The following is a 13,307-nucleotide window of genomic DNA, read 5'->3' on the forward strand; positions in this document are numbered from 1 at the left end:
AATCTGCAAACTAAGCTCTGAACAGCAAATCAAGGAAGTTGCTAGTGAGCAACAAGAGGCATATTTGCAAGGATTTGCATGCCATGAGTACCTAATCTCATCTCAGTGATCTAAACTTTTCAGTTTCCTCATACAGCAGCTAGAAACTAGACCCAAACAATTCCTGACATGAAAATGAAGATTAACTTTCTCAATCTGGAGTGATCAATGTGAGGCGATAGTCAGTTAGGTCTGCAGTTCAAGCAGAGAAAGTACTAACTTCATCACTTGTAGAGTACGGGTAAGGCTTTAACTGAGCTGTATTTTGAGAGGGAAAACAAGTGGGACATTTCCTCTTGCATCTGGTGCAAGTACAAAGGGACTTGGGACACCTACTTCAGCTTTCTCTAAAGATTAATATGCAGATTCAGTTGGTAGTAAGGAAGGCAAATGCAATGCTAACATTCATTTCAAGAGGGCTATAAGAGCAGAGATATACTGCTAGGGCTGTATAAGGTTCTGGTTAGACCACATTTGGAACATTTGAGCAGTTTTGGGCCCTGTATCTAAGGAAGGAAGTGCTGGCCTTGGAGGTGTCCAAACGAGGTTAACAAGGATGATCCCAGGGATGAAGACCTTGTCATATGAGGAGCAGTTGAGAATTGTGGGTTTGTACTCTATGGAGTTTAGATGGATGAGGGGGAATCTCATTGAAACTTACAGAATACTGAGAGGCCTGAATAGAGTGGATGTGGAGAAAATGTTTCCACTAGTAGGAGAGACTAGACCCAAGGGCACTGGCTCAGAGTGAAGGCACAACACTTTAGAACTGAGATGAAGAGGACTTTCTTCGGCCAGAGGGTGGTACGTCTGTGGAACTCATTGTCGCTGTGGAAGCCAAGTCATTAAGTGTACTTAAGACAGAGATAGATAGGTTCTTGATTGGTAGGGGGATCAAGAGTTATGAAGAGAAGGCAGGAGAATGGGGTTGAGAAACATATCAGCCAAGATTAAGTGCTGGAGCAGACTTTATCTGCAAATGGCCTAATTCTGCTCCAATATCTGATGGTCTTATGATCCTGCCACACCCAGTCATAAAGGATAGTGAACAATTAAACAGCTACTGACAGCAGGATATTCCATGAACATGTCCATTTTCAATGATGGTGAGGCTGACTATGTGAGTGCAAAGGATAAGGTTAAAATATTTACAAGCATAAGATGTAGGATTTGTAATAGACCATCCAGTCAACCACTCAATGAAATCATGGCTGATTTAATAATCCTCAACTCAAAATTTCTTCACTTTTCTCCATAACCTTTGATTCCCTCACTGATTAAAACATCGTCTCAGACTTGAATATACTTATTTACACAACCTCTTATAGCCTTCTATGATAAAGGATTCCATATTTTCACTACCCTCTGAAAGAAAAAAATCCGAACTCAGTGACCCCCTTACCTTAAGATTATGCCCTCCAGTCCTGGACCCTCCCATTAGGGGAAACAAGCTATCCGCATCTATCCTATCCAGCATGTTAAGAATCCTTTATGTTTCACTAAGGGTACCTCTGATTCTTCTAAACTCCAATGAATACAGAATAAACCTGCTCAACCTTTCCACAGAAGACAATCTCTTCATTCCTGGGATCAGCCTAAGGAACCTTCCCTGGCCTGCTTCCGATGTTATCATATCATTCCTTAGATAGGGGATCAAAATTGTTCACAGTATTCCAGCTGTGATCTTTTAGTACCTTGTATAGTTTTAGCAAAACCACCCCATTTTTATACCTCATTCTCTTTAAACTAAGAGCTTCCCTAATATCTGCTGAACTTGGATGCATCTTTAGGCAGAAGTGCTAAGTGCTCAGCCTTCTTCAGATGTCCCCATCCTCATGTGCCAATAATCAGGTAAAAACAAGGACTGCAGATGCTGGAAACCAGAGTCTAGATTAGAATGGTGCTGGCAAAGCATAGCAGTTCAGGCAGCATCCGAGGAGCAGGAAAATCAACGTTTCAGGCAAAAGCCCTTCATCAGGAACAGAGCTATTCCTGATGAAGGGCTTTTGCCCGAAACGTCGATTTTTTTGCCAGCACCACTCTAATCTAGAATCATGTGCCAATAATCAGCCAATTCAAGTCATTTAATGTGAGATTGAGAAATGAGTGGGTGTTTTGGTTAAAGCAGAGGCAATGGACTCCTTGACAGCTTCCCGGATTTGCTACTGAAAACATGTGCTCCAGAACCATTCACACTTCAACCCAAGCTGTTCCAATACAGTGACAACACTAACATCTTTGAAACAAAATGAAGATGTCTTATATACAGTATCAAGGCTAATCAAATCCAGCCCATTACTGCCACAATCTATCCCCCCGTTATCAGCAAAGTGATGGAAGTTGTTTTTGAAGAGTGTTTACTAACAATTCACTTCCTTTAGTATCGATGCACTTGGTGCACACTGCAGTCATCTACAGGATGCATTACAGTAATATGCCAAGTTTCTTTTGGCTGCACTTTCCCATGATCTTTATTACATAGAAGGACAAAGACAGGAGAAGCCTTTGAAACATCACTGTGTAGAAGTTCCCCTCCATATAATCCAGCATGCTGACTTGGAACTATATTGCCATAGTTATTAGCAGTAATTGTTCAAGGAGTAGACATGTTGCTGTATGGCCCAGTGCTATGTCAATTGCATATGTTCTTCATATGCCAGCCACATTGGATGTACTTCAATTAAATGGCCAAGTATCAAAGTTGAAGGGGAGTAGTCCTCAGTCAAGTGAAGGGAGACATCATTCAAGCAGGAGTTTCCAGGACAGTAAGCCAATAGCTTTGTCCGAAATCAGTCCAGAGGCTTGAGCAAGTTCAGTCAGCCACTTGTAGTGGTCATGGTCAGGATCTGCCCCTCTGAGGGGCAAATGTCAGCAACATAACACTGTTGGCTCATTCTGCCCTATTGTGGGTCTTTTTCTCCTGGAATGAGACAAAAGAGGGACTGTGTGACATGCAAGTGGCTGGCACATACATTAGTGCTAATGCAGCTGGGGGGAAAGGTGGTGAGATGCCCGGGGGGGGGGAACGGTGAGGCTAGTAGTGTTGTGGGATTGGGTAGGTGAGAGTGAGCAAGGGAAGACATTGCATGTGATAGTGAGAGCATTGGTGGCAATAGGGTGCAGTATCACAAACGGTGTGAGGTAGCAGAGAGAAGATGGTTGGTACTTACCCTGATGGATTCAAGAAGTCATCGGTCTCTTACAATTACTGAACATTCTTGCCAGTGGGTGAAACTGGATGGCATCCATGGATGAGGCTAGCAGGGATTAGATTAGATTACATTACAGTGTGGAAACAGGCCCTTCGGCCCAACAAGTCCATACCAACCCGCCGAAGCGCACCCCACCCATACCCCTACATTTACCCCTTACCTAACACTACGGGCAATTTAGCATGGCCAATTCACCTGACCTGCACATCTTTGGACTGTGGGAGGAAACCGGAGCACCCGGAGGAAACCCACGCAGGTGGCCTGGCCTCCTGTGTTAGCCCTTTGGGAAGGGTTAGGCCCTCCTCTGCACCACCTTGTCCATCAGGGCCTCCAGGTCACTGTCTGCAAAGTAGGGTGCAATTGCCTCTTATCTGCCAGGTCTGGGCCAAATGTAACGAACCATGCAGGGTAGTTCTTACCTCAAAATGCTTGATGCAGTGCACATTGGCCATATAAATATGGCACTGGTGCTAGGGATCCTGGGATATCCCAACAGCAGTGAATACCTCCAGCCATGGCAAAGGAGAGATTAAGGCTGGCATCAGATAAGTAGAGCACCATAGGCTTGATATACCAGTGTGTTTGAGATGAATTAGTAAATTTGCAGAATACACCAAAATAGGAGGTATCATAGTCAGTGAGGAAGATTATCAAAAATTGCAGCAGGACCTTGATCAGCTGCGGAAGTGGGCCAGGAAATGGCAAATGGAGTTCAAATATAGTTGAGTGTGAGGTCTTGCATTTTGGAAAGTCAAATCAAGGTAGGAGTTTCACAGTCCTTAAGGAGTATAGTGGAACAGAGTGATCTTGGAGTTCAGGTGCTAGGTTCTCTAAAAGTGGAGTCTTGGGTAGACAGGGCAGTGAAGATGGCTTTTGGAAGACTGACCTTCATCAATCAGGACACTGAGTATAGAAGTTGGGAAGTTATACTGCAGTTGCACAGGATGTTGGTGAGGCCATACTTGGAGTATTGTGTTCAGTTTTGGTCACCTTGCTAGAGGAAGGATGTTATTAAACTAGAAAGAGTGCAGCAGAAATTTACAAGCATATTGCCAGAACTCAAGAGCCTGAGTTATAGGGAAAGGTTGGATAAACTAGGACTTTTTTCTTTAGAGCATAGGAGACTGCGGGTGGTTTGGGGGGGGCGGGGGGGCTCTTGTAAAAGTGTATAAGATCATGAGAGGCATGGATAAGGGTGAATGCACCATCTTTTTCCCAGATTTGGGGAATCAAGGACTAGAGGGCATCAGTTTAAGGTTACAGGGGAAAGAATAAAAGGGAACCTGAGGGTGGACTTTTTTTATATAGAATAGTATGCATGTGGAATGAGCTGCCAGTGGAAGTGGTTGAGGCAGGTACATAACAACATTTAAAAGGTATTTGGACAAATGCATGGATAGGAAAGGATTAGAAGGATATGGGCCCAGTGCAGAGAAATGGAGTTAACATTAATGGAAGTTTTGGTCAGCACGAACCACTTTGCGCCAAAGGGGCTGTCTCTGTGCTGTCGGACTCTCTGACTCTATGAAAATGTCACAAAACTCACTTGCTCTCAAGGAGAGAAACCATCTGTGAAACCTGGTGAAAACAACGCAGCCAATTTCTGGTAAGCCCAAATAGTTCAAAGGAAAAAGGTTGACGAGAATATGGGGAAGCCAACTGCCTGTAAGGGTTGGAGAGGCAGAAACTCTCACAACATTTAAGAAATATTTAGATGTGGGCCAATTGCTGGAAAATAGGATTAGAATAGTTAGGTGTCTGTTTATGAACGGGCTGAAGGGCCTTTTTCTGCGCTGTAGGCCTCTATGACTCAAAACTGATTGGCTTGACAGGGTCTACATTGCAGCAAGGAACATTGTTTTGGGGAGGCATCTAGAATAATAGGTAGAGCCTGCAGGGACAGGAGAACACCACAGATTCTCCTCCAAGCAACTCATCACCCTGACTTGGAAATGTATCAACATTCTTTCAATGTCATTGGGCACAAATCCTGAAACTCTCTCCTTTATAGTGTTTTGGGTCCATCTACAGCTAAGAATATGTACTCAATGGTGATAAAGGTGGTAAAGTCATTGGCATAACTTAGATTTGGGGCAGAAAGGGCAAGAAGACTTAATAATTGGGATGGAAGGGGGAAATGGAGTAGATGAGAGGCATTGAGAGAAGATCCTGCATGTGATAATGAGAATGGCAGTCTCTTGAGTCTTGGTGTGTGCAGTGGCAGAGTTAGAGAGTGTAAGATAGTAGAGAATAATGATGGTACTTACCCTTGCAGAACACAGATGATGATTGATCTCACAGCATTGCTGCATGCTCTTCCAGAACGTGTAAATGGCACTAACCTGCGTGGCAACGCCAGTCCAGGCTGGCACTGTCTGGCACTGTGCTGTCCTCTGGCAGTCTTTGAAAGATAAAAGGCCTCTTTCCAACTACCGAAGCCCCATCAGCAAAGCTTAGTGCCAATTTGCAATTCTCAGACATGGTAATGAGGAGGCACGCACTATCAAGGAGAGTTTCTGGCCTGCAGAGTTTGAAATGGTGCACAGCTGGAATTCAAATATGACTTCTGGGACATGACGTCCGTGACAGATCTGTGACTCTATGACTCTAGCACAACAAGATCCCAGTATCAGCAAGCACATCACCATTGCTGAATGCAAATTAGCATGAGAGTGGCACTGTGGAGACGCGGTGCATACTTAATGAAGTGAGCAGTGAAGAATTGGATTAGAAAAGTCACCAGCCCTTACAAAGGGAAAATGTCCATGAAACTTAGAAATTGACTTCTGCCTAAACTATGAGAAAGTTCTGGCCCAAAGATTTGAACATTAATGCACAATCTGTAGATCCTGATCCTCTGGTGGTTGTTCAACCTGGAGTCTCGAACTGCTCACTTCTAGATCTTGTTCAAAACAAGTAGGTTCATTAGTCACACTAATTAACAAATTGTCATTACTTTGGTCATGACTGTTTCAGAAATAATCATTTTATTGCAACACTTAATACATATTCATTTTTGTCATCACTTGCTGAAAAATGGATGCAGTTTAGACTTGTCAGTGTGAACATTTTCCAAAAATAGATATTAGGTTTCAAACAAAGTGAATCATAAATAGTTTAATGTTGTTATCAATGGATTAAGGTAGTTATATACAAGTTTACGAGATGATATAATGTAGAACTTGGCTCAACTGTGGTGTTTCATTTATACTCCAGAAGAGTCCACATGCTATTTAGAGATATATCAGGATCTAGATCATACGGTTTCATAATTGAAAGACTATTCCATGCACTCCACTGCCTAATACTGTTTGGTCTACTTCACATTCATCTCTGCAAATGTTTCTAGCTTCTGTTTTTATTAACTCTGCCCACACTGTCCTACTTATGCCCAGTGAGGAACAGTTCTGTGACATCATTGCAGGGTTTTTCCATGGCCTGAAAGCATTTCAACAATCCCGCTTTTAACATGGAAAAGTACAGAATTTATTATACTGTGAATTCATTTTATTGCACTGTTAAGTCAAAAACAAGCAAGTTCTAGCATTTAGTCACACCAAATCAAGCTGTCTTCCTCATGACATATCAAGGATAGTTTCACAAACCTTTGCACCCATCTGAGAACCATATTCATATCTGCTGTAAAGCAGAGATACCTTCATGACACCATAGGCCATATTATTTGATCTATGTTCCCACATGCAAAGTGCATCATAGAATTTGTATTGCCAACACAATAAGCTGATACTCTTGGTTCCATTAAGTCTTGAACTCACTTCATATAAGAAAGTTGGGATTGCTGTGACCAGAGACATGCAATAGTTGTGAAATATACCAGGATTCAGATACTAACTGGTTTATTCTACTTTACATATCTAACACTGACTGTGTTCATGGATTTGAATTCAGTTAATTAAACAAATCTAGAATAAAACATAATAATGACCATGAAGCTGGTCATAGCCTCCAACGGTCCATTAATGAAGAGAAAACCTGCCACCTTTACTTGGTCCGATCTACACTTGACTCCAGTAGAATGTTAATGAGGCCTGGAAGGTAAAAATAGACTGGGATTGTCTTCTGATGCAGTTGGACTATTTCCAATTCACCTCACTACTCACCAACCTGAAGGTGTATGTATTTCTATTTCTATTTCTCTCTGTTATGCCCTTATCAGGTTATTTACTTAAAAGGATAATGTGGCATTGCATGCACTTTAATAAAAATAAGGGACAGTAAAAAAATTAATTCTCCACTAATTAACACTAGAGACAGTTTCGATGACACTGTGGTGATAGAACTCACCTTGCATGATGAATGAGGAGTATTGTACAAATATACACCAAAATGCTGATTATAATCAAAGCATCTCTACTAATGTGAAATAGGTCATTGCAACTCATTAAAAATATTTTGATCTCATTGAAAAGAACACTGAGTGGCTGTTGTCTTTGTCATTATATTTGTGTTATATGAGTGTCATTTTGGGATCTGTGTTAGCTTGTTGTAATGGAATATTTAATGATGAAGAGGAAATGCTATGGAACGTAGTGAACAAAAAGACTTATAGCCAAACCCACAGCAGTACATAAGGGGAATCTTAGATGATCATTATAAACAGGATCAACCACTGGGAACAAATAGTTTTCCTATGGAAATTGTTCTGACCCATTAAACAATCTCATAACAGTTTCTAAAATCACTTAGCAGTGAAAAAGACTGAGTGTAAAATTATTAATACAGATTAGCGAAGAATTTATGATTGAGCCTGTTTCCTTCTGGTGCTAGTTCCAGCATATCAAAAACTGACTGTATTAAGTGAATTGAAAACATTTAACTTATGGATTATACTATCAAACACCTACTATTGCTAATTTTTTATTTAATAAAATAGCAGATTTATGATATGGAATTTATTTTCAGTATCATGATTGAGTTTTTTTTCTGATTAGTAATAAGTTCAGTAGGGGTATACGATATTATGCAGAACATTTGCTTATTAATGTTATAGTAATAGTGCCTTCAGAAACCAACTTGCTGCTGAAGCCTAACTGTCAACCTCAAAAATAAGATATTAGGATTAATTCAAGCATTCCAAATTGGTGCCAAAATAAACAAGATTCAATTTTATGTTCACATCACAGTTGACATCAATTCACGTTCATTCCAGTCGACTGGCTCTAGTCCATGGGGACTAATTTTCATCTACCAACTGCCTTATTTACACTGCAAAAATCAGGAGGAAGCAAATGAAAATGTCAAGAAAATGATGTCCTATCAATTGGCCACTGTGTACAACCAACGCACTAAATATTCAGGTGCCCATTGAAATGGTCAAGAATCTGGCTCATGACAGTTGAAAGTTATATTTAAAACAGTTGAACAACCTAACATCATTTTCATATACGATTGAGTTCCATTTTCACCCTGTCCATTGTTTTCTGGCATGGAACAGTTGAGGTAACAGCTCTGAAATGACCAACGTGAAATACTCCAAAACTGATCAATAAGTATTAATTTTCATGGCCTCACTTCAGTACACTAACATCCACTCTTTCGTTCACCCATCAAGAAGGATCCACATTTATCTTTGCAGGTCCATGCAGAGGGAATTGCTATGCATTAGGGTGCCAACAACCTGCCCACTGTGGGCTAATGAAAGTTCGCCACTAAGGTCATTTGAGTCCTCACTATTCTATTTCAGCAGAGGTGCTGTCCCAGTAACCGCAGTTTACCAGCAATTAAACTGGATCAGCCCCGATATTTCTTATTTAACATGCAAAGTTTCCTTCCAGTGCTGTAATTGACCTGTTGTGGATTGAAACAACTGAAAATTACAAGAAAACAATTTTTGCTTGTGAATGCATCATGATGAGACAGCTTGCTTCGATAAAAGAATCATCACTTAAACGGGCATCACAAATCAAGTAATGCCGCCACATTATTCATTTAATTATTAGCCCTTTGGGCCCTTTGAATTCATATAATTCTGCACTAAAATGCAAACCAGGATATGTCCGTAAGCATTTTACTCTGCTTGAAAAGTGGAATGCTGAAGAGGTTGTGTCAAATGTTCTTTAAATTAATTTACTGTTAAAATACTTTCATCTTTTCTGATTCTACTCCATTGATGCAATTTCAAAGTAAAATATTCTAAGTACTAACAGTGATTTCATACATATTCTAATTATTTCTTTTTTTGCATATGTAATGATAACATATATCAGCAACTAGATGCAGATTCATGTGGTGTTGCTATGGTAAGTCAGTCTGTATGTTGCTCTATAAGGGCAGGGACATTATGCCATTTAATCCACAATGTATTGTTTTGATGTTACCAAGTCTAATTGTTGTTAAGTAAACATTGTAAAATCCACTCAGTTTAATGGCAATTCAAGCTGTAGGTCAAACTCCTAGTTTTGTTTATCAAATTCACATTAAAATCAGTGGAAATGAAGAAACAGTGGTTTCCAATTCTAGTTTAGTATCTGGGTGTTCAGCCAAAATCTACCCCTCTGACTTTGTTATAATTTTTTATATTATTTTATCTTTTCTATATTAAAAAAAAGAATGTGAAGCTTGAAGTGTATTGAACTGAACATTGAGAAATGTACAAAGTTAAAAATCAACACCTAGGCACCTAGGAACCCTCCAGCCACAGGGGATGAATGCGGATTTCTCCAGCTTCCTCATTTCCCCTCCCCCCCACCTTTTCTCAGTCCCAGCCCTCAGAGTCAGCATCGCCTTCTTGACCTGCAATCTTCTTCCTGACCTCTCCGCCCCCATCCCCTCTCCGGCCTATCACCCTCACCTTAACCTCCTTCCACCTATCGCATTCCCAACACACCTCCCCCAAGTCCCTCCTCCCTACCTTTTATCTTAGCCTGCTTGGCACACCCTCCTCATTCCTGAAGAAGTGCTTATGCCCGAAACGTTGGTTCTCCTTCTCCTTGGATGCTGCCTGACCTGCTGCGCTTTTCCAGCAACATATTTTTAAGCTCTAAAGTTAAAAATCACACAGTTATAGTCCAACAGGTTTAATTGGAAGCACACTAGCTTTCGGAGTGTCGCTCCTTCATCAGGTGATAGTGGAGGGCCTAGTCCTAACACACAGAATTTATAGCAAAAATTTACGGTGTGATGTAACTGATTTATACATTGACAAATTGATTGTTTGTTGAGTCTTTCATCTGTTTGAATACCATGATAGTTTCATTTCTTTCATGTGTAAATCACAAAACCCTTTTTTTAAAAGTTGCATTCTCAGGTTAGCTGTTAACAATGGGTGATAGCAAGACAATATGTTTAAAGTGTTAGCCCCCGTGTTCTCTGTCTATGCCATGATGTTTTGATTGATTCTAATCTAAAAAGTGAGATAACAGAGTTTTACATGAATTCATGCAGTTTTTGAGCAAAGTACAATTTAACTCTGCAAGTACAAGTTCACCCCACAAAATATATGTGTGCATGTGGGTCTTTGTCTGTCTGTGTGTGTGTGTGTGTCTGTCTGGGTTGGGCATTGTGAGTGTGAGAAAGTGTATGTGTGTGTGTGTAGTGAGTGTAGAGTGTCTTAAGTCTGTGAGGGGGTGCATGTGTGAGTGTGGGAGTGTGTGTGCCTGTAAGGGTGTGTGTGGGTGTCTGTGTGCACGTCTGTGTATATGTGTGTCTGTGTGTATGTGTGTGTGTGAGAGTGAGTAGGAGTGTCTGTGTGTGTGTATAGTGCACTGGTGGTCACCTGTAATGTGGCATGAACCCAAGGTCCCGGTTGAGACCCTCCCTATGGGTACTGAACTTAGCTATCAGCCTCTGCTTAGCCGCTTTTTGCTGCTGCCTGTCTCGAAGTCAGCATTGGAGGATGGTCACCCGAAGGTCGGAGGTCGAATGTCCTGGACCACTGAAGTGTTCCCCAACTGGGAGGGAACCCTCCTGTCTGTTGATTGTTGTGCCGTGCCCATTCATCTGTTGTCGTAGCCTTTGCTCAGTTTCCCCAATGTACCATGCCTCAGGGCACCCTTGCCTGCAACATATAAGATAGATTGCGCCCTCCACTATCACCTGATGAATGAGCGTTGCTCCGAAAGCTAGTGTGCTTCCAATTAAACCTGTTGGACTATAACCTGGTGTTGTGTGATTTTTAACTTTGTACACCCCAGTCCAACACCGGCATCTCTAAATCCTGATTAGGCCAGGTTAACAGTACCAATTAGGGATTTCTTGGTGACAGATAAAAACAGGAGTGTCAGGGGTTCTGCTCACTCTGGGAGCTCGCTGAGTCAGTGTCATGTACTATGCACATGTAAATAAAGGGTGACTCGGTGACGGGATACTGACCTCTGGAGTTATTTCAGCACCGGCACCTGGCATTGCATTGCTATTGCCAGGACACTTTCCACACCAGGGACAGGAACCCATGTCGTGGATTAGACCAAGCTGCATACCAGTGTCTTCACTTGTTCTCTTAGAGCTTACTCATCTTGTGTTTACTAAATGCTCACTGTATCACCATACGGCCTTTTAGTTCAGAACAAAGCCAGAAAGCTTGACGTGGTTATCAGCAGTGATTAGTCAAGTGAACAAACGTGATGCTATAGGGCACTGTGCCACTCAATCTTACACCTGCACCATGTGCCAAACACACACTACAAGAGCATCAATCAACTGGCAATGTCTCAAATTCTAAGGGGAGTCGTCATCAGTCAAGTTAAGGGAGACAATCTTTAGCAGGGTGTCTTGGTAGAGTCAGTCCAGAGTGCAGGGCCTGGGCATGGTTAGTTGGCTGTTTAGGATAGTCAGGATCAGAGGGTTCATACCTGTACCTTCAAGGAGTGGGGCCTCAGTCAATCCTGTAGTTCATTACAACCAATCCAGGGAGTCGTGGGAAACCAGTCTGGAGCTGTCAAGGGAGGTTGGGTTATCAGAATCGACTGTATGTGATGGAATCTGCGGGAATCAATTGTGGGGATTGCAGTCAGAATGCTGGGATGCTGAAGGGTTAACAATTGTAAAGGGTGGCAACTGAAAACATAAGGGTATAGGTAGGAGAGATAATAGAGCCCAAAAGGGGGAAATAACTGCACAGAGGCTGGTATCCCATCACCAAGTCACCCCTTATTTACTAGTACACTGGCTGTAACCAGCCAGCTCAGAGTAAGTCTCCAACCAAGGAAATTCTCATTTCCTGGTTATTTTTTAAATTATTTTTTATTTTATTAACCAGTACGAATTACAAACCAACAGTTAACAATGAACAGCAGTTTACATGAAACAGCAATTTACAGGGGAAAGGGGTGGCAAAGCCAGACCCCCAAACCCCAATGTAGAACCAGTTCACAGGGAAAAGAGGACGAACCTCAAATCCCCCCTTATCATATCAAAAAAGAAACAGTAAACACAATCACATACAAACAGTCCAATAAACTGAACAATAAAACAGTGCATATATCATAGACACCCCTGCAACCCAGCCAACCACCCATCCCTCCCACCTTCCAGCCACTCAAAGGCAGCCCACCCCACGCTCCTTCTGGATCTGGTCTGCCCTGACATGCCTTCTGGTCACCCCTAGGACAGCCTGTTTTTGTTCCCCTCCCCCCCAGGACAACAGCAGTCAGGATGGCCTACCCACCTTCTGGCTTCCCTAACCACCTTCCAGCCACCTCTAGGACAGCCTGCCCTGGTACCTGTCCGGGGTGACAGCACTGAGAGCAGTCGACCTGTCTTTCGGCTCTCGGTCTGCCCCTACGTACCAGCGGGTTCTCACCCACCCTGACTTGCCATCTGGCCTTTGGATGCCCCTGATACACCTTCTGGCTACCTTTAGGACAGCCCGTCCCCTTTCCTGGGACAATGGCACGCAGGGCAGCCCACAAACCTTCCAGAACTTAGCCCGCCTCTATCTGCCTTCTGGGTCTCAGCCACTTCAACTCACCTTCTGGCCAACTGCAGGACAGCCCATCTTGATTTCCCCTTCTTGGGATGACAGCACTCAGAACAGCCTACCCACCTTCCAGCTTTTGGGGCGACAGGCATAGAGTCAGTCCTCAACTGAGGAGAAAT

The 13,307-nt window shown here is 42.4% G+C and overlaps 1 protein-coding gene across 3 annotated transcripts in view; it reads left to right on the top strand.

The window, feature by feature from the left end:
- The window catches only part of znf804b (zinc finger protein 804B), an 870,963-nt gene that overhangs the window by 540,321 nt on the left and 317,335 nt on the right, over nucleotides 1-13,307 (top strand). The window lies entirely within an intron of this gene.

Source organism: Chiloscyllium plagiosum, unplaced genomic scaffold (assembly GCF_037043375.1).
Source record: "Chiloscyllium plagiosum isolate Xiang-an unplaced genomic scaffold, Cpla_swu_hap1 HiC_scaffold_5, whole genome shotgun sequence".
Taxonomy (NCBI): domain Eukaryota; kingdom Metazoa; phylum Chordata; class Chondrichthyes; order Orectolobiformes; family Hemiscylliidae; genus Chiloscyllium; species Chiloscyllium plagiosum.